This window comes from Petaurus breviceps, unplaced genomic scaffold (genome assembly GCF_028583685.1).
Source record: "Petaurus breviceps papuanus isolate PSGF00001 unplaced genomic scaffold, PetGlider_PUasm1.0 140, whole genome shotgun sequence".
Classification (NCBI taxonomy): Eukaryota; Metazoa; Chordata; class Mammalia; order Diprotodontia; family Petauridae; genus Petaurus; species Petaurus breviceps.
In genome coordinates, this window is record NW_027185698.1 from 49071920 (window position 1) to 49097662 (window position 25743).

Sequence of the window (25743 nt, forward strand, 5' to 3'; positions counted from 1 at the left end):
GTTACAGGACCTTGTTGCTTGTGATGGCCAGGGGCAGTGGTGGGTGAGGAGGAGAAAGGAATTGTTACTTGGAGGGAACAAGCAAGTTGTCAGGATCCAAGGTCTTTAAGGGTGATTTTTAAGGCTTTTACTCTTATCACTGTAAAAATAGGCCCTCATGAATATAACCAGTCCTATTACTTCTAGGCTCCAAATAGTCTCTGGTTCATTTGTTCCCATTCTACTTGTAAGCCTCTCCTTTCATTTAGAAGCCATTTGTTCACAAGTACTTTTGACCTCTTAGAGCAGTGAAAGTAAAATTGTTTAATTGATAAATGTATGGCAATAGCAAGGAGGTAAATCAGTAGCAAGTATTATCAACATCCATTACCCAAGTACTCTATCTAATCTCTTCCCACTTCCACATAGACAGAAAACTGAGTCTGATCTTTCCCACTTTTAAGGAAATTAAAGGAAAGGAAAAGGAAAAAGAGGGAGAGGTTAAGTTGTGTTAAAATGTAAGTCTTCCGGCAAGGTCCAAAAATGCCTCTCTTTCAAGCAGTACAAAGAGGATGAGGAGTAGCTAAGTCAAGTCATCAAGCATTTTCTGAGTATCCACCATGTGCCAGGCACTGCACCAGGTCCACAAAACTCAGCTGCAGAGAGGAAAGTGAAGGAGGATCAAGAAGGGCTTGTTCCCTGTGGCTGCCCACAGCTTCTGGTTCCATGTGCTATGGGATGAAGTAGAAAGAGGTTCTTCATGCTTGGGGCAGCAAGTTTGGGTCTTCAACTCTTCTGTCCCTCATTTCTTGTGAGATGAGTGGAAAATATATTGTTGGTAGTTCTGAACTGATCCGACCATTATTGGAAAAGAATTCTAAATTGTGCTTTTAAAAAATCCTGAACCCAGTGATGTCATTACTAAACATATACCCCATGGGGGTAGGAAATAGAAGGAAAGGTCCTGCATGTAAAAAAGATGGCAGCATTTTTTTTTTGTGAATACAGATAGTTTATTGATATACTAATAATACAAAGACAATTTAGCATTATAGAAATGGTTATGTGGTAAGCTAACTAAAGCAAAGGACATGACTACTGTTCTCTATGACATTTCTAAAAATAAGATACCTCGCTGTTTCTGAATCAAGATCGTCCAGTCTATCCTACCATATGGTTCCAAAACTTTTGGCAGGGAAGATATGCTCAATTCTATTTTTAAAGGTTTCAAAATTTTTATTGGGGTACTATAAGGTGAGAAAATAGCAAAGGAAAAGGGATATTTAAAAATGTCACATACTCTGCACTATGATTAATGAAAAAGAAAGGAATTAAAAAAATGCAAAGAGGCCAGTCAATTTTCTTGTTTTTAGATTATATGCAACTCGAGGGCAGAGGCTATGTTTAGTTTCAGCTTTGTATTTGCACCTGGCACAATGTTATACAAGATAGAAGGATAAAATACAATCTCTTTTGTTTAACATTTAAAGCTCATCACAATTAGGTTCGAGATTGTGTTTTCATATTGGTTACACATTATTTACCCTTTCAAGCTATATGATCAGTCAAACTGGACTGCTTGCCATTTCCTCACCTATGACATCTCCCTCTGTACCTCTGGTAGAAGCTGTTCCCCATGTCTGGAACACTCTCCTTCCTCACAGCAGCATTTTTTTTTTAAAGCAGTCGGGGTTAAGTAACTTGCTAAAGGTTACACGGCCAGTTATTTTTGTGTGGGTGCCAAGTATCTGAGGCCGGAACCGATCCCAGGTCTCCTGATGCTGGGGCTGGCGCTCTTACAAACTGCGCCACCTGGCCACCCCTTCTTTTCTTTTTAAAAAAAATTTATTTTCAATTTTCAGCATTCACTTATATAAGATTTTGAGTTCTAAATTTTTTCCCCCGCCTTCCTCTCCCCCTCTCCAAGAGGGCATATGCAATCTGATATAGGCTAATACATGTGTAGCATTTTTTGGCAGTAAATTCCTGTACTCTTTTCCTCTGCATATAACCCTATCTAAATCTTTTCTCATTTTGTGCCTGAAATTTGAATTTGTTCCCCCAGGCCAGAAGTTGACTTATAGATCTCAATTCTGATTCCTGCTGTCATGTCTCTTCCCTAATTTACTGTGATTCTATCCTTACCAGATACAAGTCAGATACTCAATTGTCAGAAAAACCCTTCTCTCCTCCCATTTAAGGATTCTATTATCTTTTGTAACCCCCTTAAGGCAAGGGGCTATCTTGTTTTTCATCTTTTTACTTTGAGCACTAAGGATGGGGATCTTGCACATAGTAGGTACTACTTAAATGCTTGTCAAATTGACTTGAATTTACAGAAAGAAAAAAAAAATACCACCTTTGGCAATGTTGTGAAGCTCTGTCACAAGTAGTGGACAGACATTGTAGGTTACTGATTTGAAGAAAAATTACCGCCTTTTCATTTTTTGTTATCTATGATTTGATATGAGTAGATCACAATCCTTCTACATAGAATTCTACCTTTTCATTCCATACTATTCATGTTCATATGTTATCTGAAATTCATATAGGTTTGAATTTGATCATTGATACAAATTGGAATGAAACTTTGTCTCTAACTCTTTGTTAGAGACTCTCCCTTTTCTTTATTTCTCTGTGGTACTAGTGTTCCAATTAGGCTGCCCATCTTTATCTTTCATTTTTATTATGTGGCTGGCTTACCTCCTTTTTTTCAACCACTGCATACATATATGTGTGTGTGTGTATACATACATACATATGTGTGTATATATACACACATATCTGTTGATAGTTTTTATTCCATTTCATTTTTTAAAAAATTATTATAAAATTAACTATCAACAAAAATAATTCACTGTTTTAGTACTCTGATAGATCTGTAATCTCTTCCATGTGGATACTTCCTCCAGTGATACAAATCATAACCCATTCAAACATTCCCACCCTGTTTCATTCTTGCCACATCCTTCCATAAATTCTCCACAGGGGGTCCAACCTAATGTATTAGAAGCCATCCTCTAGATTTATTGAAGCACATGAACTTTTCATATTTTTATCCTTTGTTCTTGTTATAGGATTGGTCTTAGATCTCATTGATAATTTTTTTTAACACTTCTATTGCATATTTTTCATTACTAATATGATATAGCCTATTTATGTCTACCATGTGTCTCTACATTGGCCTCTGGACGACTTGCATCTTCATTTTTTTGGTGGTTAGAAATACACGATTTGTAGCCATTTGCCATTGCCAGGAGAATATTTGTTTTGAACAGAGAGAGAGGTCTTTGTTTCAGAGATTAGTCATTTAAAGCCTTGCTTTTCACCTGTTTACTTTTTTCTGGTCCTAGTTCATCGTTCATTTCCACTGTCTATTTAAGATACATGCACTAATGGACTGAATCTGTGTGCACTTCAGAAGCAAAAGTGACCCAACAAAACCCATTTTGTATCTTTGTTTCAAATATTTCTGTTGTTGTTCAGTTATTTTGGTCATATTTGCCTCTTTGTGATCCCATTTGGGGTTTTCTTGGCAAAAATACTGTGTGGTTTTTTTCTTCTCCAGCTCATTTTACAAATGAGGAACTGATGAAACAGGGTTAAGTGACTTGCCCAGGGTCACACAGTTAGTAAATGTCTGAGTCCAGATTTGAACTCAGAAAAATGAGTCTTCCTGACTTCAGTCCTGGTGTTCTTTTCACTCTGCCACCTAGCTGCCACCAGTTGCTTAAACAGGATGGTAAATATGTACACTCTACAAAATTTACCTACATATCATAACCTGGATAGTAGGCATCCATCATTTATCTGGTTTTCCCCCTTGTGGTTAGTTGAAGTCAAACTCTTATGATACTTGTTTAAGAGTCTCTGCAGTATTTCAAAGTTTGATGTAATTAGCAAAATATGATTCCCAAACAGGATTATCTATATTTAGAGGACCTCAGTATCTACATGGAATACCTTTTCCATTTGGACTCTATGTTGGACATTGTCCATGATAGTAGCAAATACCTTTGGTGTGCATGTATCTTCCTATTTTGTGCCTTGCTTGAAATTAATAATCAGAAGGTCATTGCATTCTCTGACGTGATTTTAATTTGTGTATAGGAGACATCTTGTTGGAGAAGGGCCTTCAAGATGTCATTTTGCTCTGTTGAATCAAATACATTTTATAGGCAACAAACAATAAGCACAATAGGATATACTATTTTTTATTTGCTTTATTTATTTTTAGTTTTCAACATTCATTTCCACAAGATTTTGAGTTACAATTTTTACTCCCCATCTTTCTCCTATACCCCACCCCAAAATAGTCAGCCTACTGAATACCCCTTCCCCCAATCTGTTCTCTCTTATATCCTCCCTCATCACCCCACCTAACTTTCTAGTAGGGCAAGATGGATTTCTGTACCCCAGTGCCTGTATATCTTATTTCCCATTTGCATGTAAAAAAAATTTTTTTTCTTTAACGTTTGTTTTTAAACTTTGAGTTCCAGACTTTTTTCGTTCTTCCCTCCTTACTCACCCCCCTGGGAAGATAAGCAATTCAATACAGGTTGTACATGTGTTGTTAGCCAAATCATTTCCATAGTAGTTATATTGTGAAACACTGTATTTCCCTCCATCCTGTCCCGCCCCCCCACTTATTCTATTTTCTCCTTTGACCCCATCCCTTTTCAAAGATGTTTGCTTCTAACTACCCTCTCCCCCAATCTGCCCTCTCTTCTGTCATCCCCCCTCTTATCCCTATCCCCCTATTTTCCTGTAGGGTAAGTTACCCAATTGAGTGTGTATATTATTCGCCTCCTTAAGCCAAATTCAATAAGAATAAGGTTGTCCCATTCCCTTTCACCTTCCTGCTCTTCCCCTCCTTTGTAACAGTTTTCTCTTGCCTCTTTTATATGAGATAATTTACCCTAATCTATCTCTCCCTTTTTCCTTCTCCCAACATATTCCTCTCTCACCTCTTAATTTTATTATTTAGATGTCATCCCTTCATATTCAACTCATCCTGTGCCCTCTGTCTTTGTATACATGAACATACATATGCCCACACCCACATATATATTTATATACATATATACTCTCCTATACACACATACACACACGTATATTCCCTTCAACTATCCTCATACTGAGAAAAATCTTATGAGTTACAATTATCGTTTTTCCATGTAGGAATGTAAATAGTTCAACTTTGATAAGTTCCTTATGATTTCTTTTTCCTGTTTACCTTCTCATGTTTCTCTTGTTTCTTGTCTTTGAAAGTCAAATTTTCTATTCAACTCTGTTGTTTTTTTTTTTTTCATCAAGAATGCTTGAAAATCCCCTATTTCATTGAATGACCATATTTTCCCCTGTAGCATTATACTCAGTTTTGCTGGGTAGGTGATTCTTGGTTTTAGTCCTAACTCCTTTGACCTCCCGAATATCATATTCCAAGCCCTTTGATCCCTTAATATAGAAGCTGCTAGGTCTTGTGTTATCCTGATTGTTTCTACAATATTCAAGTTGTTTCTTCCTGGCTGCTTGCACTATTTTCTCCGTGACCTGGGAACTCTGGAATGTGGCTATAATATTTCTAAGAGTTTTCTTTCAGGGATCTTTTTCAAGAGGCAATCAGTGATTTCTTTCAATGTCTATTTTGCTCTCTGGTTCTAGAATATCAGGGCAATTTTGCTTGATAATTTCTTGAAAGATGGTGTCTAGGCTCTTTTTTTGATCATGGCTTTTAGGTAGTCCAATAATTTTTAAATTATCTCTCCTGGATCTATTTTCAAGGTGTGGTTTTTCCAATGAGATATTTCACATTGCCTTCTATTTTTTTCATTTGTTTGGATCTGTTTTATAGTATCTTGATTTCTCATAAAATCAGTAGCTTCCAGTTGCTCCAATCTAATTTTGAAGGAGTTATTCTCTTCAGTGAGTTTTTTAAAATTCCTTTTCTATCTGGCAAATTCGGCTTTTTAAGGCATTCTTCTGCTCACTGACTTTTTGAGCCTCTTTTGCCATTTGAGTTAATTTATTTTTTTTTTAAAGCATTCAGGGTTAAGTAACTTGCTCAAGGTTACATGGCCAGTTATTTCTGGGTGTGGTGCTGAGTATCTGAGCCTGGATTTGATACAGGTCATCCTGACACTGGCGCCGGTACTTTTACTTGCTGAGCCATCTGGACTCCCCTAAGCAACTAGGGTTAAGTAACTTGCTCAAGGTTACACGGCCAGGTGTTTCTGGGTGGGTGCTAAGTGTCTGAGCCTGGGATTCGATCTCCAGGTCATCCCAACACTGGAGCCGGTGCTCTTACTCACTGTGCTACCTGGCCGCCCGGGTTAATCTATTTTTTAAGGTGTTATTTTCTTCAGTTTATTTTTGTGTCTCCTTTAGCAGGCTGTTGACTCATTTTTCATTATTTACTTGCATCATTCTCATTTCTCTTCTCAATTTTTCCTGTACTTCTCTTACTTGATTTTCAAAATCCTTCTTGAGCTCCTCCATGGGCTGTAATCAGTTCATATTTTTCTTGGAGGCTTTTGATGCAGGAGTTCTGACTTGCTGTCTTCCTCTCACTCCATGCCTTGATCCTTTTTGTCCCCCCCATAAATTCTATGGCTTTTTTGTGCTTCTTCTGCTTGCTCATTTTGCCAGTTATCTAATAATAAAGATGTGATCTGCTGTAGAATATCATTTGTGAATGTCTTCCTGTTCCTTTTCTTGTGCCTTCAGTAAAGTTGTCCTCAACATATAGATGGATTATTCTCATAAAGTGCTTGTAGAAATGGAGAGTGGTGGTGGTAGTGGCGATGGTTGTCTTTGTGCTCAAAGAGGATCAGAATGACCTCAGTATATCAGCATAAAAGTACAGTGTGTCCAACTGTGGCTCATCAGACCAGTGTGAGCTTGGAAGGCTCATCACAGATTAGGGACAAATAGTCCATATGAACATTCGGAGTGGAGATGTCTCTAAAGTTGTGCATCTTACCTTTCTTTTGAGCTACTGCAATTCTGCTTTGCTCATAGAGCACTGCACCTTCTTTGATTAGGGCATACTATACTGAACATCCTGTGCCAGAGGGTCTCCTTGTCTGACAGTCAATTCCAAGTTCTTCAGAGAGACCTTGAGAGGTCCTTGTATCACTTCTTCTGACTTGCATGTGGATACTTGCCTTCTGTGAGTTCTCCATAAAATAGTCTTTTAGGCAAATGTGTGTTTGGCATTTGAATAACATGACCAGCCCATTGAGGTTGTGCTCTCTGCAGTAGAGTTTTAATGTTTGGCAGTTCAATTTGAAAAAGGCCCTCAGAGAGTAGGCATATGTCAACAGTTATTGATATTTTCTCTACCACCTTTTTTCAGTAGTAATAATGCCAGGACTAGTATTATTATTCAGTAATTTTCAGTCAAGAAAATGTTTTACAGTATCTTTCTTTTAACAAGATAGGAACTTTTCTTAACTTGGCATGCCCTACAGAGAGAGACCTGTGTATTTATGAAAACATCAAATATATATGCATACACACTTATTTATTCAGTGCTGACAAGTTACTTTTCAGAATCATAATTAACTCACCATGAAGTATTATTGTTTTTATTCTTATCATTTGATTTGATTTTGATCATTGCTTTAACAAGTTGATTGTCTAACTGTACTCAGATGTGTAATTTGGAAATGACACATCAGTAACCAGTTGTTTCCTGGCTATTAAAATATAATCAGTTTAATTGTAATACTATTGAGAGCTCATCATTTTCAGTACCTCTCTCCCTTAATTCTTCTTGAAGAAATAATTCTGTGTGTGTGTGTGTGTGTGTGTGTGTGTGTGTGTGTGTGTGTTGTGTATCTACAAACCTTTGGCCCCTTTTGGTTTATTAATCCTGAGCCATATTTCCCAACATTTCACCATTCTCTCCTATACCCACCTTTGCATTGAAGCCACTAAGTATATATTAATTTTATTTGGAAGGTCTTACTGAGTTCTTCATAGAACTTCTCTGCCTTCTTGTCCTTTGCAATAGATATGGGTACCTAAAATTCAGTTGTGTTCGAGGTGATCATTTTGCAAATGTTCATCATGAGCACTACAACCTCAGATTATCAAGTGCCCCATGAAAAAAATGTTTCTTTTTGCCATTACATGCACAGTAAAAACCAACTTCATTATATCCTTTATTCCAAGGAGAATCTGTGAGCCATCCTTTCCTTTAGCTATGGCTCCTGTTGTCTCCTGGTTTCACTTATATCAATAATATTAAGACTGATATGATTCACTTCCTCCAGTAGTATGTTAACTCATTTGTCATTAAACAAGAATCTAATATTTATATAATCTAATATTGATTAATAGTTAATAGGTGGTTTAAAAACTTGTGTGTCTTAACACCCTCTTCCTTATTTTCTGCCACTTTGCCATAGCCACTACAGAAGCAGAAGTGGGCCAAACAGGATGGAGAGCCATGTTGTTTTTTTCTTTGTTTCTATTAGCTATACAAAATCAGGAGTAAGATCTTACATAAGGCCATTAGTGTTTAACAAAGTAGAACCAAAGGAATTAATAAACAACAAAAAAGCAAAAAGAATGCTTTTGTTTTATGTTCTTTCCCCAGTCACTATGATCACTCTCTTTTTTAATACAGGTTATTATTGGTAACGTGCTGCATCATGTTTATACTCAACATAAGACTTTTCATTCTTTTGGATTTTATTTTGTTTAGTTGTAATTCTTCTACCCTAGTTCTTTTTTAATGCCTCATCATAGTATGTGATTGACCCTGGCTTCTCAAAGGTCATGTAAGTAGAATATAGACTCCAAAAAACAGAGGTATAAAACCATAGACTCTTATGGCAGTCTGGTGAAGCTTATGATGCCATCTCAGAATAATATTATTAAAGTCATAAAATATGAAGGAAAACAATTATATTGAAATTCACTTATCAGAATATTTTTATAAGCAAATTCACAGACCTCGGGATAAAAACTTCTGCTCTAAAAAGTTCTGTCAAGCTCCAGAGCTGGTATGATCCTAGTGAAAAGCTCTCTATTGTCCAAAGACTCTGAATGGAGGAGTTTATCACCAGAAAGATCGGTCACCAGGTAATGAATTTTTTAGCCATAGAAATTGGTGAGATAAATAAAAATATATAATGGCATTCAGTCCTGTGTGACCTTGTATACTTTTTTCAGAGATTGTGATGGAAAAAGGAATAAATGATAGTAGGAATCACACTGTAGAGATTAAGTCAGCCGATTTATGCAGGATGTGCTGAATTTGGAAGAGCCTAAGTAGAGGGAGAGGCCAGCTAAAATATTATTGTAATGTTCCAGGTGGGTTTAGGGAATTGGCTATAGAAATATTGGAGGAGGGGCATTTCTTTTTTTTTTTTTGGAGGGGGGAGGGCAGGGCAATTGGGGTTAAGTGACTTGCCCAAGGTCACAAGGCTAGTAAGTATTAAGTGTCTGAGGTCGAATTTGAACTCAGGTCCTCCTGACTCCACGGCTGGTGCTCTATTTATTCACTGTGCCACCTAGCTGCCCTAGGAGGGGCATTTCTAAGAATGGCGAAGGATGAATCAGATAACTTTTGGTGACTAAATCAGTAGTTCTCATTGAGCTTTTGAGAGTCTTTTTCCATCTGGCAAATTTGTCTTTTTAAGGCATTCTTCTTCTCATTGCCTTTTTGAGCCTCTTTTGTCATTTGAGTTAGTCTGTGTTTTTAAGGTAGTATTTTCCTCAGTCAGGCTATTGACTATCATTCTGTAATTTTCTTGCATTGTTCTCATTTATCTTCCCAATTTTTCTTCCACTTCGCTTATCTCCTTCTTAAGGTCCTCTATGACCTGTAACCAGCTCATATTTTGCTTTGAAGCTTTTGGTGTAGGAGTTCTGACTTCAGTGTCTTCCTCCTGTTCCATGTTTTGCTCCTTTTTGTCCCCAAAATAGGAGTCTAATGTTGGAATCTTCTGTCTGCTTTGTTTCCTTTGCCTGGTCATGTCACCCCTCGGTCACTTGACCCCTGGGCTTTTTTCCACAGTAGGACTCTGCCACCAGACAGGGGAGCTTTTGTCCCAAACGCTGGGATTTTCTCAGCTGCCGGAGGTATTAGATGGGTGCCCTCTCTGAGGTCTCTACACACTCTGGCAAGCTGGACACATACCCCAGGACCTCCACCCTAGACTGCAATCCAAATCCAAGCAGGTTACAAGCAAGAGTGATTACCCCTTAGACTGGTGGTTGGTCCCCCTACACTCTGCAGGCCAGGAGCCGAAGCTGCCACGTGGCGCTTGCTGGCTCGCACTCCCACTTACTGGGTCCCAAAGGCCAGACTGCACTGACCTCTCACTTTGTCCTTCGCATCTATGTGTTGATAAATCTGGAAACCACCACAGCTGCTGCTGATCTGGAGTCCCTTTGGCCGGCGGCTGGTCAGGCCTGCCCTGGGGCTAAAGCCTTGGCTCCCAGAGCACTGCGCTGGCCGATTCCTGCCAGCCTGCTGGGCTTTCCTCAGCGGGAGGTTAGCTTGTCTGTGTCATTTTGTGGGTTTCTGCAGCTCCAAAGTTTGTTTAGAGTCCCCTTTTTACATGGATTGGGGAAGGTGGAAGCCGGAGCCCAGCGGAGGTCCTGCTTCTACTCCGCCATCTTGACTCTGCCCCCCTAAATCAGTAGTTCATAACCTGGGGTTTGTATACTTAAAAAGAAAAATGTATTTTGTGTTTCAGTATAATTGATTTCCTTTCTAATCCTATGCATTCATTTTATACTTTTAAAAACATTCTAGGAAAAGCTCCCATAGACTTTATCAGACTTTCAAAGAGGAGAGTTCATAAAAAAAAAGGCAACCCAAAAAACTCCTGGATTAGATGATGGGTCAGGTATAAGTAGAGAAATCTAGAAGGATGATTATTGAGAAAAGGGTTTTAGGTTTGTATAGGAGGAAGTCACATTTCATCTTAGAGGCTAGCAGTGATGGGAGTAGAAATCAAATCACAGAGACTAAGGAAGTGGTATAAAGAAATACATGGTAACATAGCTCACTTGTTTGAAAAATTTAGTTATAAAAAGGACAAGTTAAACTTAAATGTTGGGGAGGGGGGCTATGAGGCTAAGTTAATTACTTCTGTAGGTAGTGGAGATTACCTAGTTCCTTTTTCTGCCTCATAATTGATTCTTCTTTCAACTTTTGCTTGATCTTTTTAGAGTCTTTGACTTTGAGTAGAAGGCTTAACAGAAATTGTAGGAGTTGTGACTTGGACCTAGCACCTCAGCAGTGTTTAGTAGTCACAACTTATGAGACACAACCTAGTTAGCATATAAGCAGCAAGAAATGGTGCCCAGAGCTAATGTTCAAAAACCAAAAACCTATTCCTGTGGGATAGTGAACTCTCAGAGTCTAAAGAGACAGTATTTTTATGCCAAGAGCAGCTTTTCCAAGTTATTATTGTAACCTATGGATAGAATTTGTGTGATACTAGGAAGAGAGAATATAGGTATAACTGAACTATTTCCTTTAATTTCAACTTACCTTGAAGTGTCTGTTCTACCAAATCCCCATTGGCAATGCTGAGTTTCCAATTTAAGAACATATTAAATAACAGATGACATACTCAAATAGTAGTGATATTTCATGGGTATATTTTAGATCATTTCCCTTATCCTCCACACTAAATTTCTTTTCCTTCTCCTCTAGCTCCTTTTCCCTTCCAGAATTTCCAAGTATGCTCCCTTATCTTGGCAATGCTTAGATTAAGTTAGGCTGCTCCACTGATATTTAATAAATGCTTAATAGTGATGAATTGTTCTGATTATGAAGGACCCTGAAACTTTGCTTTAAACAGCTTTCAGAGAAAAGACTTACAGCTTTTCCTGCTGTACTTTCCTTCTGTTTGGCAGCTTCTTGTGCCAAGTTTGCTCAATAGAAAAACTACCAAGTCTACATACAGATCAGCACCCTCATTGAGGGAACTATAGAAAAGCCCATTCAGTAAGATTGGGTGAGTAGGAGGATGGGATAAGAGTTTTGACAAGTCTTTTCCCCTTTCTTTGTTCTGCCTTCTGCTGCTGCTGCTTTTATAAATTACATGCCTTTGTTGAATTTGCTTGCATAATTCTTATAATATAGTCCTAGTACCTAGAATCTCTGAATTGGAAGGGATCTTACTGGGTATCTAGTTCAACCTTCATTTAGAGCATAAATCCCTTTACATCATCATCTCTGGATGGTCATCAACTTCAATTGGACTTAAGCCAATTTGTTAACGACTCTCTAAAATGTGTTGCCCAAAACTCAACATGGTTTTACAGTTATGATCTGACTAGGCCAGAGAATACAAGAACTATCTACTCCCTTCTGAAATTATTTATATTGAAGTATATATCAGAGGACTGTATATTATAGTAGCAAAAGTACTAAACTTAGACTCAGGAGGCCTCGATATGAATTCAACCCCTCATGCTCATCCTACATTATCCAGGCAGTCTCCAAATCCTGCTTCTATCTCCACAGCGACTCTCACATGTCTACTTTTCATCCAGACTGCCCCCTCATTCATACCCTAGTTCATGCCCTTATTACCTATAGCCTCCACGGTTGCCCCCAATTTGGTTTCTTTGCCTCAAGTATCTCCCTCCTCCAGTCTTTTCTCCACATAGCTACCTAAAGCCCAGGTCTGACCATGTTGCCCCCACTCCCTAAATTCAGTAAACTCCAGTGGTCTGCCCATTCAGCTCCATCTCTTAGCTTCCTTGGCTTCTTTCACTATTCTGCTCAAAACCCATCCTCCAAGGGAGACCTTTTCCTGTGTGCTCTCTCCCTCCCAATCCCTTCTAAGTGCCTTCCCTTGGAGATTATGCCCAAGGACCACTTCATGGCTATTTTTTTTGGGCCCTCCTGGCTCAGAGTGAATAAATAGTAACTATTTCTCTTTTGGCCAGTAATAACCTGAGGGTCTTCCCCTCCCAGTTTGATTTTTTTTTTTTTTTAATTAAAGGGGCCATCTGTTTTGACTCACTTGTTAAAAAGCCCTATTCACTGAACGGGCGGAACCTCGCTCAGAGTGAGAGCCTGAAAAGACCTTAGCCTTAAAGTGTCAGGGTCTCCCATTGCATACTGGACCTTCTTAATTCATCCTCATCAATATCTGTCCACTGAACCCTGATGAGTTAGGAGGAGAAAGTGAAGTTGGTGACCTTGCACGGGCCCTCCCTCACTCAAATCAAAGCTACTGCAAGTCATGTTATCTCCCTGATGTTATGGTCCTCTTCGAGAGCAAAGGGACAGATACAACCTTGTATCTATCTTGTATGTACGCAGCTGTTTTTGTGTTGTTTCCTCTATCGGAATATGAGCTCCATGAATAAATGAAGGAAGGAAGCATTTATTAAACTCTTATTATCTGCAAAGCACAGTGCTAAGTATTGGGGATACAAATCAGAAAGAATCCCTGCTGTCAGGAAGCTTACATTCCAATGTACAAGACCACATGTGTATGATTTCAGCTGCAAGTCAAGTGAAAGGTCCCATGGTCCTCAGGGTTCAGTGGCAAGGCAGATGGTAATACATCTTCTTTAATGTCATTCCTACTGAGGAAATGATGTCAGTTTCTGGTGTTGAATGATTTGATAGTGCAAGGACGTTGGTGGCAAGAATGCTTTCTGGGGCTTCAGTAGTTGTGACTGTTGCCCCTGCAGGAGCAGTTGCCAGGCTGCATCTCCACAGGGGTTGCTTTCTTGAATGATGGCTGAGGCTGCTGGGCTGGGAACATTGTTGTTCCCAACGTTCTTGGGTTCAGGATCATGGGTCATCTGAGGATCTTAAGGGAGATGGTGGTCAAGGTGATGATAGTGGTTTGACTTTCCTGGAACTTGCTGCCTGCTGTCTCTCCCGCAGGTTACTACATTAATTCATCTAGGTTGGCTTGTCTTCCATCTGTGTGACTTTTGGAGATGTCTGGCTCCTTTTCCATGGGAGTTGTCTCACCAGATGAAGGTTGTGAGGTCTGAGCTAGAAGCAGGATCAGTGAGGTCTGATGCTCTCAGTGCCCCCTTGAGGCTAGATTACTGTTTTTGCCTTTCCTTGTATCCCTAGTGTTTAACATAGTTCCTGCCACATAGTAAGTGCTTAATAAATATTTGTTGACTGTCATTTAAGTACTTACTCTGTGGGCCCAGAACTGTGGACAAAACCCAAAGGACCAAAAGTTCTGGGAGTTGATTTTCATTTGTATTCTCCACTTTTGTACTTGTTTATGATTTGTGGACATTTTTCAGGGGAGGGTCTTGTCACCCATTCCTTGAAGAGCTGATGTTTCTCATCTTTTATTTCCAGTTGCTCCAGGCTTCATGAAGCCTTCTTTTCAGAGTGCAGCTTAGTTTCTCTAAGTTTCAAGTGTTCCAGTTGTACTCTTCATGATTTCTTCCATTTCACTCCTGTCTTCTTTTGAGACTGCATATTTCCAGATTGAAAATGCTTGGGTTTTTTTTTTTTTTCAGTCTATTCTCTTACGAAAGGCCTTCTATATAGAAAAATAGCTTTCTGAAAATAACAGAATAATTAAACTGAATAGTAAAACATGTCTACCTACAACAGATATTTTCATGTAGATTTTTACTTTCATAGTGGATGCTTTCCTAACTAAAATACAAATTAGCACCTACACTGAGGGCATAGCACACTTTGACTACATCATTTGTTTGCATTTGGATCATTTGAGTCAAACGGATGCTTTTTCAGCTTTTTCATTTGACAAAGTATATAATAGAAAATTAGCTTTACCTCCTGTATTCCTTCTGGAACATGGAAGATCATTTAGCAAATTAATTTACTAATGCTTGATTTACACTCCTGGTTACACTTATGTTAGTGATTGGGAAGAAATAAAATAGAAATGGCATAGGGAAGAGAGGTAAAGAAAGAGTAAAAAGGGATACAAAAAGTCAGGGTCTATATCTTATAGGCTTGCCTCAGGGCATAGGATAGGATTCAGGAAGTATGAGAATATTCTAAAGAACAGATTAAAAAGCTGTCTAAAAAATGAAAAGAGGCTACAAGAGGGAAAAGGTTGAGAATGAGGTGTTTTTTTTTTTAAAGTTAATAAGGGGAAAGAAGTAGGTGAAAATGAAGAAAAATCACATTGGTTAAATTGTGGCCACTGTGTCAAGCAGCATGGAAGAGTTTATAGTCTTAAATTGTCCTAAAGGGGCTTCAGTCTCACTAAACTGACTCTTGTGGGGTGAGAAATGTGGGACCCAATTCCTTTAAGTGAGTTCTAGAGGAGAATAAGCTATCACTTACTTTTCATTTGTTTGTTTTGCTTTAGGCCATATCACAGAGGTCCTAAGGGCAGCTAGGTGACTAAGTGGATAGTATGCCAGGCCTGGAATCTGAACACTTATCTGGCCTCTGGTACCTAGTAGATGTGTGACTTTAACCCTGTGATTCATTTAACCCTGTTTGCCTCAGTTTTTTCATCTGTAAACTAAGCTGGAGAAGGAAATAGCAAACCACTCCAGTATCTGCCAAGAAAACCCCACATAGGATCATGAAGAGTCTGACATGACTGAAAAATGAATGAACAACCAAACAGAGTCACTAGAAAGAAATAATTGACTAAGTACTGGTATTTACCACTGGTCCATTAGCCAAAGAGTCCTCAGGTTACCCTGAGAAATAATGAAACAAGGAAATAAATAATATAGATTGACAGCTAAGGAGCAATGTGGCTGTTTCCACAGGGTCTTGGGGCTAGAGTGTTCATTTACAAGAAAAGAGTAGACCCAGGCTGGGTTGTAGTTATAACCAAGGCCCCAAGAGCCTTTTATCCACCAATTAATTAATTCTCTTTCCATTAGGAATAAGATAATCTGGGCTAAGAGTTTGTTCCTATCAGGAATAGCTGTATTTTAACTAGATCATCTGACTTTTCTTTTTGTATTGCACATTCACCCTGATCATAAAAGAGCCTTTTATTTTGGGGGGGAGGACATTGTTTTGTTTTGTTTTTGTTTTTGCTTCTGCTTCTCGTGACTGCTAGACTTGTCACTGGCATTGTGGAAAACAAAGCATTCCCGTGTCTGCATATGCCCATCTTAGTTAGCTTCATGACCTTCTGTATGCTACTAATGGCTACTCCACTTCATTCTGGTTAGAAGGACTTCCCTCTAGATTCTGGAAATTTGTGAGCAAGCTTTCCCTCCATATTCTGAATGATATAAGCATTTATAAAATCTCAGCAGAGAGTACCTGTCAGAACCTGACAAACCTAAATTTGTCCAGAGTGCTGGGCCTGGACTCAGGAAGAGCTAAGTTTAGATCCCACTTCAGACATATGTTGGCTGTATGACCATGGGTGCATCACTTAATTCTGTCTGTTTCCTCAGTTGTAAAATGAAGATAATGATTAATAACCCCCACCTCCTGGGGTGGTTGTGAGGAGCAAATGAGACAATATTTATAAAGCTTGTAGCATAGTAGATACTATGTAAAGGCTTATTGTTGTTGTTATTCTCATTATGTAAACTTTTTGCTAAATAATTGGGTTACATTTAAAAACTTTTAATAGCTTAGGATCTCATGAGATAGTAGTTTGACTCATGGACTGTTCCTGTCTGGATTAAAAGCTGCTTACAGATTGATGAAGGCTGCACATGTCCTTGAATTACTCTTAATTTTACTCAACAGAGCATAGCAGTGATCAATGATGAAATAATTGTGCCCTCTTCTGCAAGACACTATTTGGGGAAACTAAGTTTTATGTTTTGTTTTGTTTTGCTTTTTGGGAAAGGTGGACTAGAGCTTTGAAGGAGTATCTAAAAAGCTTGTTAGCTGATCTGAGAATAATTTAAGGACTAATCTTCATAAAGATGGTAGTTTGAGCCAGAGATCCTACTGCTAATGATTATATTCTGAGGTAACTGATAACAAGGAAAGATCCATCTGTACAAAAACATTAATAGCATTATTTATTATAACAAAAAATAGAAATAAATATTTTCCATTGACTTGAGAATGGGTGAAGAATTCTGGTGTGAAATAGATATAGATAGATATGTATGTGTATATCAACTTATATACATATGCACTGTGTGTGTGTGTATACATACATATATATGGATAAGAATATTACTGTGCCATAAAGAATTATAAGTATGAAGAGTTAATAGAAACATGGTAAGACTTGTATGAAGTGATACACAGAGCAAAAAACCCACCAAAAACAGAACATGTACAATGACTGTAACAGTATAAATATAGTCAAAAGCCAAAGCCAAAAAACAAAACAAAACTCCAAAAGTATCAGTCATTGTTAGTACCATATGCCTGAACTGGAAGGATATACCCTTCCTTTCTATATGTAATCTAACTTTGGAGGGAAAGGTTATAATTAATTTAAGCAAAAGAAAATTTAAAGATAAAAAGATGGGGGTTCACAGCACTTTTTGCTCATTGAGGATATTACATCTTTTTTAGTTAATTGTGGTAAACACTGGAAAGAAGATAAAATAAGCAATTAGTCTTGAGTGTCCCCAAAGTCTCTTCCAGCTCTAAAACTATAATCCTATGAACTGAAGCCAATGAGATCACCAAGTTAAATAGTATAAAGGAAGAAGAGGAGAGGGATCAGGACAGAGCTCTGGAGGCAACCATGGTTAGCAATCATGACCTAAATGAAGATCAGGCCAAAGAGTTTGAGAAAGAGTTCAGATAGGTAGGAAAGGGACTGGGAGAGATTAGATAGGAAATCCTAGTGTATCAAGAAGAGGGTGATCAATAGTGTCAAAAGCTACAGAGAGGTCAAGAAGGATGAGGATTGAAAAAAGTCACTATATTTGGCAATTAAGAAATTGTTAATAACTTTAAAGACATCAGTTTTCGTTGAACAGTAAGATTAGAAGCTAGAATAGAGAGTGAAGAAGAGAATGAGAGGAAAGAAAGTGGAGGCACCTGGCATAATTGGCCTTCTCAAAGAATTTATCAATAAAAGGAAGAAGAAATATAGCAAAATAGCTGGGATGAGATAGATCAGATTTTGGGGAATGGGTGAGATGTGTGCATATTTGTAGTCAGTAGAGAAGCAGCAAGTAGACAGGGAGAGACTGAAGATCAGTAAGAGAGTGATACAAGGGGCAGTATGCTGGGGGAAGATGGGATACAAGGAATCATTTAAGGCACTTAGAAGAGTTTGCTTTCACGTCATTATGTGAGATGGAGCTACAGAAGAGATAATGGCAGAAAGTATCTGGCTGATATAGGAGGAAGGGAGAAGAGGGAGTTCTTGTGAATTACTTCAATTTTTTTTCTTCAGTAAAATATGAGACAGGGTTCTCAGCTAAGAGAATGGAAGATAGAGGAGCCATGGAAATTTTGAGAAGGGAGAAAAAGGTTTGGAAAGTAAGATAAGAGAGGTGTAAAAGGTTTGCCTTGCAGCAGTGAGGGCTCTGTTATATAATATAAATTCAAAGTGGACCCTCAGCATGGTTTCTTGATTTTCTCCAGCTTCATTCAACAGTATTATATAGGAATTGAAGGCAGCAGATGATGAGAGTCACCAAGGCCTGGTTTGGCAGGGTACAACTGGCAATATGATAAGGGGGCAGGGTACTCAAGAAAAGAGGACAGTATAGAATTGAATTGGTTCACCAAGGGGTCAAGATGAGGAATGGAGGAAGGTATAGAGGTGATAGCCTGGGAAAGAATTGAGGCATTGAGGGCTTGGAGGTCATTGTATAGACAAAGAATAGGATTTGTGGTTGCAAGGCAGGAGAGATGGAATTATGATAAACTGTGATCAGATAAGGGAATTTCAAAATTCATGAACATGGAAGTGGTGAATTTGTAGGTGGTAACAAGATGACCATCTTTGTGTTTGACTGAAGTGGGTTGGAGTAGATCATGAGAGATGAATAAGTTGAGGAACTATCAGGTTAAGGTATTTGAGGGCTTTTTTTTTTTAGCATGTATGTTGAAATCTACTAGTATGAGGGCAGGAATTGGGGAAAGACTGTGAGTCATGTACTGAACTCAGAGGAAAGAAGGGGAGTGCCCTGGAGGTTGGTAGATAGTAGCTTTCAGAATTTAGATTGGGTGGTAGATGTGAATTGAATGAATCTTAGAGGAGGAGAGGTTAAAGTAATGGTGGCAAAAGGAGAATTTGGAAGTTTATTGACTGATTGACCAACAACCTTTCTCAGCCTCATTTTCTTCTTTTATATAAAAGGATGATAATAACACTTAGCTTATAGTTAGGGGGGTTACACACACATCAAATGCAATATATGTAAGGCACTTTGCAAACATTAGTACTGTATACACATTGGCATTGTTATTGTTATTACCCATCTCTCATAAGCTCCTTCAGCCCTTTAGCCCTTTTGTAGCTAGGTGATTTGCAGTGTCTGACTTGATAGGCAGATGTTGGTTGAGTTGAATCAACCTTTATAGAAAAAAATTCTTAGGCTCTTAAAATTTAGATCTCTAAAGGACCTTAGAAATAATTTTATCCAACCCCTTCATTTACGGGTAAGGTCTCCCAAACCTATTTAGTTGCTGTACATCTAGTATTAGAGACTCAGAGTAAATCTTAGTAATAGATGTGGATCAAGTGGAATTTCAGGTTCATCAGACAACAGGCCAGCATCTCTCTTTGGGACCTTTGCCAAAGGGAGACCTGTGGAAGATTTTGCACACCTTGGTTTATAAGGATATAGGTTTTTTGTCTTGGTTTGTTCCTAGATATTCTAGTTTTAGCACCTGGAGGCCACTGCTGAGAATTCTAGGCTTTGTAAGAACCTGGAGCTTGGCTTTAAAGTGAACCATAATGAATAGAACAAATGACTAGAGCATTTTCTTGGAACCATTAGAGCTTGAAGTGCATAGGCAGAAATGCATTTCCCTTTTGTGTTGCTAATACTCTATCTCCTGGTAAATGAAAAGGATTAGGAGGCTCCCACTGAGGGAATAACACAACAGGTTATTTTCTGACATGCTATGTCTTGTACTTGCAATTGGGATATGATTAATGAGAAGCCTTGAGAAAAAGCAAGACAGTCTTAATTAGCAATTGAGTATTAGCAGTGTTGTCATGACATTAATGTTTGTCTTGTGTTCTTGTTTGGAGGCTAAAATATTCCTGATGTATGCTACATTTTCTTAAAATAATCATTTGTGAATCATAGCCTCTGAACTATTGGATTTTCAGACTTTTCCTTCCTAAAACCCACTATGAAACCTCTCATAAAAGCCCAAGGGGGAGGACTAAAAATTAATGTCAAATCAGATCAAGTTTCCCAGTAAACCTAGTTGGCTCCCTTCACAATTTGCACGATTTTTTTTTCAGACCATAAAGTCATGTTATATTGATCTAATATTTGAATCATTGCCTTTCTAACCACTTCTATAACCACAATTCTGTTGTCTGTAGTCACTTTTATTCCTCTGATAAGTGAATACCTAGTATTGTACCTACCTAGCTGTAAGAGTGGAGGAAGGTGATATTAGAAGAGAGATACAAGACATGACCTCTGTCTTCCAGGACTTTTATCATCTTGTTTGGGAGATATGACAAGCACACATGACAGAGTTAAGAACAATATAAGGTAATATACAGTTAAGTTTCAAAATGAAAAGTTTGGCCAATAAGTGCTTTAGAAATTTATTCAAAGAAGGGAGGGGTTAGTGCAGTCTGGAATGGTGTCATAGAAGATGTGAAAATTTGAACTGGATCATAAGAACAAAGATTTAGAACTGGGAAATGAAAGTTTAGATAGTTTAAATGACTTGCCCAGAGTTAGACACAGCTAATAAATGTCTGAGGCAGAATTTGAACTCAGATCTACCAAGTTTAGCACCCTGTCCACCTTCCTCTGCTGCCTCAACTGGACCCTAAAGCACAAGCAGAATATGAATAGACAGGAAAGAAGGGTAAGCACAGTCCCATCTCCCAGCCTCTCTCTGACATTCATTTCATCCTCAAGGGAGAAGTCAGTCACCTTAGAGTTGTTTTGCAGATTAGAAAGAGTGCTGGAAATACTGTACAATTGATCAATTGTGAATGGCTTAGCTATTCTCAGCAAAACAATGATCCAAGACAGTTGAGAATGACTTATGATGAAAAATACTATCCACCTCCAGAGAAAGAACTGTTGGAGTCTGAATGTAGATCAAAGCATACTTACTTTATTTTTCTTGGCTTTTAAAAAATGTATGTTTTCTTTTGTAATATGGCTAATATGGAAATGTTTTGCATGATTGTGCATGCATAATCTATATCAAATTGCTTGTCTTCTCAAGGAGTGGAGAGGGGATGGAAGGAGAGAGAATTTGGAACTCAGAATTTTGAAAAACAAATGTTAAAAATTATTTTTACATGTAACTAAGAAAAAAATAAATTTAAAAAATCTTTAAATGAGAGAAAAAAGAGCACTGGATTTGTTCAGTCTTTTGGTTCCATTTCTGGCTCTGTGCCTTCCTTGTTGTCACCAAAAACAAAGTTACTTTACCCCTTAATAAAATGTAGATAATACTTGCCCTTTTTACTCTTCAGCATTTTTGTGAGGAAAGTGCTATGTAAATTATTCAGTGGCATAGTGCCTAGAGACCTGGATTCAAATCCTACCTCTGACCCCAAGCATGACACTTCACTTTTTAGACTTCCAGAAAACTATCTGAAGATTTTAAGTTACAGAACAGTTGTAACTGGGTGAAGCAGCAATAAATTCTCCCCTATAGGAGATGAGGAGAGAGACCTCAGGACAGCACAAGGTTGCTGCTGAGAAAGAGCTGGCAATTACCACTTCACCCATCAGAGGAAGTGGGCTATTTGGTAGCTTCCTAGTTTAGTTTAATTAAAAAAACAGAAACTAACTTTTAAACTCAGGTGTTTCTTTATACTTAGCATCTAAGAAGCCTGCTTGCTGCAAAGTGAGGATGAAATGCTAACCCCAACAACAAATAGATTCAGAGGAGGGAATTAAAAAAGAGTTTGGAGCTATCCCCTACAAAAACCTCAATTTCTTGTTTGAGAGAGAAGGGCTTTTAGGGAGTTATCTCGTCTTTCATTTATAGAGGAGGAAACTGAGGCCCCAGAGGCTGCTAAGTAACTTGCCCAAGTTTATAGAGGCAGACTTATTCAGATCTTAACTGAAGATGAAGATGAGATAGGGTATGGTCAAATGGATCCCAAAACTCATAGATGAATACTTGGAGCTAGAAAGTACCTCAGAGGCCATCTTGTCCATTCCCTTCATTTAATAGAGGAGGAAATAGGGCTCCAGAATAAGTGTCATTGCAAAAAATAGAAAATTCAAGGAATTGTGGAATTGAATCCTGTAAACTAAAAGGAAACAAATTAATAAAATTTAAAAAAATAAAAAGGTTTCTTAAAAAAAATAGAATCCAGTTTCCCCTAGAATCTTAGTTGAGCACTCTTTCAGCCAGGTTACTAAAACTTCTCCTCCTTTGAAGGCCAGATATTTCCAGAGTTGGAAATAGGGGTGTACCCTGGCCACCCTCCTTCTCACTTTCTCACTAGTACTAGCTAGTATAGTTGAGTAGCTTGGCAGGGTAAAGTTGAGTGGGAAAGAAAAAAATCCCAGAGGCATATGATATCTATATCTAGCACTTCCCCTTTGATGATTATCTCCAGTCTGTCCTGTATTATGTCTCATTTGCACATAGTCGTTTTCATGTTGTCTCTCTCATTAGACTTATTACAGATGAACTCCTTTTGTCTTTCTTTTTGCTTATATTTGTATGCCCAGCACTCAGCACAATGCCTGGCACATAGTAGTCACTTAATAAATGCTTGTTGACTGTCTCAATCCCCTTTAAACTGTGTGGGTTGCTAAAATTATATCCTACTGCAGGCTCTGTCCTGCTCGAATACCTCCAGTGGTTCCCCGTCACCTGCAGAATAAAAGCCAGATGCCTTTGTTTGGAATTCAAGGCTTTCCATAGGTTTCCTTTCACATCTCCTCGTTTGTCGGATTTGAAGAAAGTTTATCAAGTTGTGCTTATCAGCTGTGTAGCTTGACAGGGAGGCATGGCTAGCACATTGGACAACAGAATCAGGATCCCAAAGTGATTGTAATAATATGAAATTTAATAGATACAGATATGATGTCCATCACTTGTTCATATTGCACAAGTACAAGATGGGAGAAACATAGCTCTGACAATTTCTCCAAAGAGCAGAGCAGCTGAAAGTCTGAATGGATTGAAGCTTTATATGAGTCCATAGTGTCATTGGGAAACTAGAAAAACTAACCTGATCTTAGGGGATATTAACAGAGGAATTGTGTTCATGATGAATAGAGACACAATAGGTCTGCTACTCTCTGTCCTGGTCACACTGAAATCTAGTACATTGTATTTGGTTCTGAGCACCATATTTTAAGAAGGGCATTATTGACAGGTCTTGAAGGAAACTAAAATGGTAGGAAGACAAGGCCCCATAGCATACCAGATTCAGCTGAAGGAACTATAGAGATAATTAAGCTGATGAACTTTCTGAAGTACTGTCTTATGGTGGATAGGTAAAATATCTGTTAGCTACTTCCTTTGTGCCAGACATGTTAAGTTCTAAGGATACAAATACAAACAAGATAGTCCCTGCCCTTGAAGTTCCTTGAACTTATATTCTAATGGGAGAAGAGACAGCATATAGAACAGGGGGATAAAGGCTGAAGGTGGAGAGGTAGAAGTTACCCTTGAAAGGACATGTTGGGGAGATGGCCAAAGCCCTGGTAAGTTGAAGCAGAAGGTTACTGATCTTGCCTATCTGGAGTAAGTAGGGCTAGAGACCAAAGTTATGAGGGCATAGAGGTGAAGATAGAGGTCTGAGTAGAAAAAGTATGATGAGGAGATATTGAAGAAGTAGCAGAAACTTGATCCCTTTGGTCTCAGAGGACAGAACTAAGAACAGTAGGTAGAAATTGCAAAGAAACAGATTTCAGCTCTAGATAAAGAAAATCTTCCTAACAGACATGTTGAGAAGGTAACCTGTGAACTTCTCCACTCAGCATGCACTAGACTTTCTACCTGCCTTTGGGTACCACATTCCCTTATTTCTATTTTAAGGTTTAAATTTGCCAGAGTTTTGCTGCCCTCATGGCTGACATTGGCTCCAAAATGTAAAAATTGGCTTTTCAGTTGATGGTGGGTCTGCCTGCCTCAAGTCTCCCCACCAGTCCAATCTGTCCTCCATGCAGCCACCAAAGTGAATTTCCTAAAATGTAAGTCCTATCATACCACCCCACCCCCAGCACCACAGACACACCCAGTAAGCTCCAGTGGCTTTCTGTTACCACCAGGAGCTAATATAAAATGCTATTTGGCATTCAAAGACCTTCATAACCTAGCCCTATCCTAGCTTTCCAGTCTTCTTATACCTTATTCCCCAACACATAGTCTTCAATACAGGGGCACTGGCATCCTGGCATATAGTAGGCACTTGAATATTTATTGATTGAATGATTTATTCATGCCCCTTCAGCTGTCTTCTCCTCCATTGCTGGGTACCCTAGACATCAGTGGGAGATGAAACCCAGAGCAAGAGAAGCATTCTGATCCTGAATGTTTCTCATTTAAACATGGTATTGTCAACAACTGGGAAGACATAGAGATCTGGCACCATAATTGGTACATTGAACCCTGTATGACCCCTGAAGAGGACCCTGTGCCACTCACAGAAGCTCACCAAAAGCCAGCAGAGAAAAGATGATACAGGTTACATTGGGAGACCTTCAATAGCTCAGCCATATATTTTATCATCCAGGTCGTTCTGTCTCTGTATGCCTCTGCTTGTACCACTGCTATTATGATTGAATTTGGTAGGGGTGTGACCCACACCCATCTATAAAGGTTGTACTTTTCTCCGTGCCATCTTACATCTGGAACTGGCTTCTGTGGCCTGAGTCTAGTCACTAAACTTTTAAGTTTCAGATGGCCACTACTGTATCTAGCTCATATGAAGGAGAGGAGCTACAAGTTTCCTGATAGTTGGGTTATCACCATGATAACCAGGAGGCAATGAGAGATTCAGGGCTTCCAATCTTCTTTTGGAATCCCGTGGTACACATGAAACTACCTTTAACTCAGTCATGAAGTACAATTGACATCCATAAGGATGTCTATACCAGCATCATATTGCTTGACAGTACCACAGTGTACTACAGCATTACTGAAAGGATACAACATGAAATCACGCACAAGATTACACCTCCAGCACCCAGCTCAATGAAACTCAAGATCATTGCCCCACCTGTGTACAGGTATCCTGGTTTCCCTTCCAGAAGATAAGAATCAGCAAGCATAAGTGCAGTAAATCTGGACCCTCCACTGTCCACTGCAAATATTTCTAAATAAGTTGATTTTGCTTTCTGTGGTTTGGTTCTGATAAATGTCATGATATGACATAATAATTGCCCCCAAAATAGATGAAATTAGCATGGCATTATTAATTTTTTTTTTGCACTTGACTCAGGATTTAAAAACTGGAATGGTGAAGATGATATGCAATCTTAATATGTTAGAGACAAGCTTACCTGAAGTTCTACCGTGAACCTTCAGGATATACTATGTATTAGTTGCTTTTTAAAAAAAAATTATTATTCTAAAAATTTCATATTGCATTATTATAAGGAGGTATTTGTTTCTATAAAGATTGCCAAGGGCAACCAGATACAGTAGATAGTAGATAGAGTGCTGGGCCCGGAGTCAGGAAGACTCATCTTTCTGAGTTCATATCTAGCCACAGACACTTATTAGCTGTGTGA

At 38.6% G+C, this 25743-nt stretch overlaps 1 protein-coding gene and 1 long non-coding RNA gene across 5 annotated transcripts in view; one reads left to right on the top strand and one right to left on the bottom strand.

Moving 5' to 3' along the window:
- Positions 1 to 25743, top strand: part of PTPRA (protein tyrosine phosphatase receptor type A) — a 185026-nt gene that overhangs the window by 104354 nt on the left and 54929 nt on the right. The gene's annotated exons all lie outside the window — the stretch shown is intronic.
- On the bottom strand, positions 968 to 1360 carry LOC138149267 (uncharacterized). Its single transcript, XR_011165273.1, has 2 exons — positions 1276 to 1360; positions 968 to 1074 (listed from the first exon to the last, which is right to left on the bottom strand). It is a non-coding gene; the product is annotated as an uncharacterized lncRNA (long non-coding RNA).